This window comes from Triticum urartu, chromosome 3 (genome assembly GCF_003073215.2).
Source record: "Triticum urartu cultivar G1812 chromosome 3, Tu2.1, whole genome shotgun sequence".
Classification (NCBI taxonomy): domain Eukaryota; kingdom Viridiplantae; phylum Streptophyta; class Magnoliopsida; order Poales; family Poaceae; genus Triticum; species Triticum urartu.
This window is the reverse complement of record NC_053024.1, coordinates 183,858,715-183,865,401: the sequence shown is the minus strand read 5'-3', so window position 1 is coordinate 183,865,401 and position 6,687 is coordinate 183,858,715.

Sequence of the window (6,687 nt, the reverse complement as noted above, 5' to 3'; positions counted from 1 at the left end):
TTGGGGGATGGAACCTTGTCCCGCATCAAGCTCGGACTGCGTCATCAATACCGAACACATTAACCAGCTAAGTCGCTTTCATGCTCAAAGCTTTAATTTTTAACTTGTGTTCGGTTCGACCAAGCATTATACTTTTTTGGAAAAAAATTGCTTGTAAAAAATTTCCTTGTCCAAACTTTATCTGTGACGCATAAATTCAAATACCCAATTCATTTGTGGGCTTCCTTCATGAAGCTTTTCCTCTTGCATATGATTATACTTGTACGGTTCCGTTCCTTGTTCGTGTATTACGCCACAATATGCACCATATTGACTTAAGCGATTTGCAAGTTGGGTTGCCTCGCTCCTGTGTTTACCCCTAGGTTCCCGATTGTTCGGCTAGGGAGTAAAGGGAGCACCTCTGTGATTGTCACGATCGGGTCATCCGAGCCAGACCTCGGACTGGGTGAAGCCGAAAGCTAGCGCTCTTATAGTTTTCAATGATGGTCGGCACACAACGGAACTCATGAGTACAAAAAATCTATTGCACAAATCTCATAATAACAATGAGCACCAAAGAAAGGTATTAGTGGGGGTACTATTTTCTTCGAAGATGGTTCTTACACTTCGCAGTAATATAGCATAAGTTTCCTGAACGCGCTTTGTCTGTTACAGCCTTATGGCCTGATTGCCTGGTTATTGGAAACACCGTCGATATTCTCGACAGATGGAGTACATAACACTTTTCGGTCCTTGACCGAAGAGGGAGAAGCCGACGGTCGGTTAAGACGCGTTTAAAGTTCGGTTGAACATATATATATATATATGATATAAGTACTTCGGTACATGCAATCATTCTTTTACCCAAGTCACTTGGGGGCTCTTAAATTTATATGAGCCGTTTTATGATAAGTGTTCTTCTTCTTAGTCGTTGCAAAGTTTTATTATTATTATTATTATTATTATTATTATTTAGCATTCCTTTTTTCGACACAAGTATGTGGTCACTAGCTGAGGAGCCTAATTTCTCTCTCGGAACCGGTAGAGTTTAGTTTGCTAAACTGGCCTAATGAGAAGTACTCCGCCTTCGGGATAGGAGGTTGAAGCCGTAGGCTGACCCGCTTGAAGTCTTGAGATAGGATGTGTCATGTTAAAGCACGGTAGAAGCACTTTTTTTCAAGTCCAATTTTCGGATTGGCACCGAACACTTGATCTAGTTCGGACATTAAACTTTTGAATAAGTTTTTTGGCTTTTCGAGCCTATGGCACTTTTAAACTATTTGTGCTTTTCCAGCATTAGTCTCGCAGTGCAACGCCGGCCACCTTTAGGGATTCAGCAAAAACATTCTCGGATATTGCTATATATGCATCGGTTTTGAATTGTGTCTTCGGTCAATAGTTGGGTTGCCCGGCTCCTGTGATTTCCTCCTACGTTCCGCTTTGTTCGGCTAGGTGTGCAAAGGGAGAACCACTGCGATTGTGCTTCCAGCTCGCATGGTCAAGCACCACAGTGGAGAAAGCCGAAAACTGACTGTCACAATAGGCATAAACTGGTCAGCGATCCGATGACTATGTTAAATGACGGGTCGTTCATAACATTGGCTGAAGTGTTTACGGCTTGACCTCGACTGTCGTCGAACACTACCGGGGGCTATTAATTGGCCTCCCAAAATAAATCCTTGATATTTTGCTCTTACATTTGAGCTGAGGTTTCATGATCATGCTTAGCATGACAACCCAAAGAAAGGAACCGATAGCGGGACTATTTTCTGGGAAGACATTTCTTCTGTTAAACAGTAATATAACATATCTCTCTGTGTACCTTTGTTTATAAAACCGTGTGGCTAGATTGCCTTGTTTGTCGTAAATCTTTGTCCTCATAAAGGCTTTATAAAGTAGGACAAACACTCCTCGGCTACTGGCCGAGGAGGTGGAAGCCGATGGTCAGTCAACAAAGTTTTGTACAATGCGGATCCGAGCATTAATGACGTAAAGTACTTGGATACATAGAGTCATTACACATAATTTGTGATTTTACTATGGATATCAATCCTTAATTCGGCCACCCGTGCCCGCATTAAGGCTCGGGGGCTACTGGGCTTCGGGCTTATTATTTACAAATATTACAGGGGCACATCGATCCCTTGATCTGGTGTTGCCACCCGACCAGTGTCTCGGGGGCTACTGCATTGGCAATCTAGTGCAGAAAATTTAAGTGTAATACAGTTTCCGAGGAGATTTTGATCCTCAGGTTGGTCGGCCGCACCCAACCTGAGTCTCGAGGACTGAGCACGCCGCCTTTTGTGTTCTGAAGTATTCTGCCGAGCTAGGACTTGATCCTCAGACCGATTTTGCAAATCAACTTGAGTCTCAGCGGCTACTGGGATCAGCGGTCTTATGTCATCCTTCATGTGCATCTCGGGTTTTAGACTGATACCCACCTTGAGGCTACTGGCTATATATCTCGGTAGAGAATAAATTGCACCAATCAAAAATATTGACAAAAATCGGCCCACATTCAGGGTGGTGCACCACCTCGGAAGCAGTCCGGCATAAAGCTCGGGCGCTAGTGGCTGGCTCCATAGAGGGCATTTCTGGCATTAAGCTTGGCTAAACTCCTTCAAACTTCTTTGAACCAAGGTGATTTACGACACCTCGGATACATAGTCCATCGTTGGAGCTCGGATACATTCCGGTGTTAGAGCTCGGATACATAGTCCGGCGTTGGAGCTCGGATACATTCCGACGTTAGAGCTCGGAAGAGGTCCGGCGTTGGTGCTCGGCTGCAAAAGATACCTCGAATGCAGTCCGACGTTGGAGCTCGGATGCAAGAGGACGCTGCCGCCCGGGAACAACTTCAAACCCGAGGTGTGGCATAAAAATAACAAGGCATTGATAAAGGCCGGAAACTTAAAGGGGCTCCTCGGATACCCGACGTGTAAACTCGTCGAATGCATTTCGGCGATCCTCAAGATCGAAGATGAGAAGATTTGTTGAACCAGTTTTCAAGACCGATGACCGAAGATGAAGAACGGTTCGGAAGAATCGAGGAGCGTCCCTAACTTGAAGACCGGTTCAGGGGGCTACTGACGGTGTCCTGGACTAGGGGGTACTCACCACGTCATCTCCTGATCTGTTAGATTGGGCCGAGGACCCCCATGGCCGTATACTCATGGGCCAGTTCGGATAGCTGCAGCATACATGGAAGATTCTACAAGACTTGGTGATCAAGACAAGGACTCCTCCCCACCGGCGTATTCGCCTAGGACTCTTGTTATCCTAGGCCTCTGGTGCATTATATAAACCGAGGCCAAGCTAGTCGATAGATCATATACAACAACAATCACAACATACAATCATACCATAGGCTAGCTTCTAGGGTTTAGCCTCTCTGATCTCGTGGTAGATCTACTCTTGTACTACACATATCTTCAATATTAATCAAGCAGGACGTAGGGTTTTACCTCCATCAAGAGGGCCCGAACCCGGGTAAAACTTCGTGTCCCTTGTCTCCTGTTACCATCCGGCCTAGACGCGCAGTTCAGGACCCCCTACCCGAGATCCGCCGGTTTTGACACCAACAGTTTGCCTTTAGGATGTTTACATTTGCTTGATGGTTTGTACGGTGCAGGACAGAAACTTTGGCTGTAGTGTGCGATTTCACATTTTTAGCTGGAACGTCAAATGGTTCTGATTCTTTTTGCACTGTCTTCCTATACAAATTGTTTATTTTTCCTAATTTTGGCAGAATTTTTCAAGTATCAGAAGTATGGTGAATGTTCAGATTATTACAGACTGTTCTGTTTTAGACAGATTCTGTTTTTGATGCATAGTTTGCTTGTTTTGATGAAACTACCAATTTATATTAGTGGATTAAGCCATGAAAATGTTATATTACAGCAGAAAAAATGCAAAAACAAAATATGAATTGGTTTGCAACAGTACTTGGAGTAGTGATTTGCTTTATTATACTAATGGATCTTACCGAGTTTTCTGTTGAAGTTTTGTGTGGATGGAGTGTTCGATGATCGAGAAGGTCTCGATGTGAGAAGAAGGAAGAGAGGCAAGAGCTCAAGCTTGGGGATGCCCGAGGCACCCCAAGTAAATATTCAAGGAGACTCAAGCGTCTAAGCTTGGGGATGCTGGGAAGGCATCCCCTCTTTCTTCAACAAGTATCGGTATGTTTTCGGATTCGTTTCGTTCATGCGATATGTGCAATCTTGGAGCGTCTTTTACATTTAGGTTTTCATTTTTCTTTTATGCACCATGCTGGTATAAGATGGTCCTTGGTTGATTTATAGAATGCTCATTGCACTTCACTTATATCTTTTGAGTATGGCTTTATAGAATTCTTCATGTGCTTCACTTATATCATTTAAAGCTTGGATTGCCTGTTTCTCTTTACATATACAACCACCATTTGTAGAATGCTCTTTTGCTTCACTTATACTTGTTAGAGCGTGGGCATATCTTTTGTAGAAATAATTGAACTCTCTTGCTTCACTTATATCTATTTAGAGAGATGACAGGAACTGGTCATTCACATGGTTAGTCATAAAATCCTACATAAAACTTGTAGATCACTGAATATGATATGTTTGATTCCTTGCAATAGTTTTGCGATATAAAGATGGTGATATTAGAGTCATGCTAGTGGGTAGTTGTGGATTGTAGAAATACTTGTGTTGAAGTTTGTGATTCCCGTAGCATCCACGTATGGTGAACCGTTATGTGATGAAGCCGGAGCATGATTTATTTATTGATTGTCTTCCTTATGAGTGGCGGTCGGGGACGAGCGATGGTCTTTTTCTACCAATCTATCCCCCTAGGAGCATGCGCGTAGTACTTTGTTTCGATGACTAATAGATTTTTGCAATAAGTATGTGAGTTCTTTATGACTAATGTTGAGTCCATGGATTATACGCACTCTCACCCTTCCACCATTGCTAGCCTCTCTAGTACCGCGCAACTTTCACCGGTACCATAAACCCACCATATACCTTCCTCAAAACAGCCACCATACCTACCTATCATGGCATTTCCATAGCCATTCTGAGATATATTGCCGTGCAACTTCCATCATCATCATATAAATGACTTGAGCATTCATTGTCATATTGCTTTGCATGATCGTAAGATAGCTAGCATGATGTTTTCATGGCTTGTCCGTTTTTGATGTCATTGCTACGCTAGATCATTGCACATTCCGGTACACCGCCGGAGGCATTCATATAGAGTCATATCTTTGTTCTAGATATCGAGTTGTAATATTGAGTTGTAAGTAAATAAAAGTGTGATGATCATCATTATTAGAGCATTGCCCCAGTGAGGAAAGGATGATGGAGACCATGATCCCCCCCATAAGTCGGGATGAGACTCCGGACTTTACAAAAAAAAGAGGCCAAAGAAGCCCAAATAAAAAAGAGAGGCCAAAGAAGCCCACCAAAAAAATGAGAGACAAAGAGAGAAGGGGCAATGTTACTATCCTTTCACCACACTTGTGCTTCAAAGTAGCACCATGTTCCTCATATATAGAGTCTCTTGAGTTATCACTTTCGTATACTAGTGGGAATTTTCATTATAGAACTTGGCTTGTATATTCCAACGATGGGCTTCCTCAAATGCCCTAGGTCTTCATGAGCAAGCAAGTTGGATGCACACCCACTTAGTTTCAGTTGGAGCTTTCATACACTTATAGCTCTAGTGCATCCGTTGCATGGCAATCCCTACTCACTCACATTGATATCTATTGATGGGCATCTCTATAGCCCGTTGATACGCCTAGTTGATGTGAGACTATCTTTGCGACGCCCGGATAATTAGGCTACAGTAATCTCACGATAATGATGCCACGTCACCATGGTTACTATTTTTGGTCTTGCGGTGTATCACGTCCCTTTCGAATTCTAACTTAAAATAAAGTTAAACGACAAAAGTTTTCTAAAGTCAAATCTAAAATGTTCAAAGTGTAGCAAATAAATCATATATGATCGGGGGGGTGAACCCAAAATTTTATAGAATGCTTAGATGCACTAAATGATAGAAACAATAGCTAAATTATTTATTTAATCGTCACTTAAATGATTAAATTATTGAAAACTACTTTTAATAAATAAAAGGATAATTGTGGCAGTAATATAATTACTACCACTAATTTAGGTGCTAGAATTATATTTCTTAAAACAAAAATAGTAAGAATTAAAACCGTAAAAGAAAAATGTTATAAACAGTTAAAAAAAAGAAATAGAAGATCCCCCCCCCCCGCTGGACCATGGCCCAGCAGGCCATCGGGCCGCCAGGCCGGCCCAGCCGGCGCCCCACTCCCCTCCTCCATATCCCCCCACCCCGATCGAACCCTAGGGCAACCACCCCCCCACTTCCCCCATCGATCCAGATCTGGATCGGGATCATCCCCGTCGCCCCGCACGACCCCCGCCCCCCACTCCCTCTCGTTCTCCATCGTCGCCGAGCACCCCGCGCCCAATCCCTTGCCGCGTCGGAGCCCCACCTCGCCCGCGCGACCCCGCCCGAGGAACCGTTGCTTGCCGCCGTCCCTAGCGCTCGAGGACGACCCCGCCGTCGCCTCTCGTCGCTACCCGGAGCTCCTCCGCCTCGACTCCGTCGAGGCACGCGTCCCCGTCCTCCTCCCCGACGGCCTCCTTCGAGCCTCGTCGTCCCCGGTCTCTACTCGACCGTGAGGACCCCAAC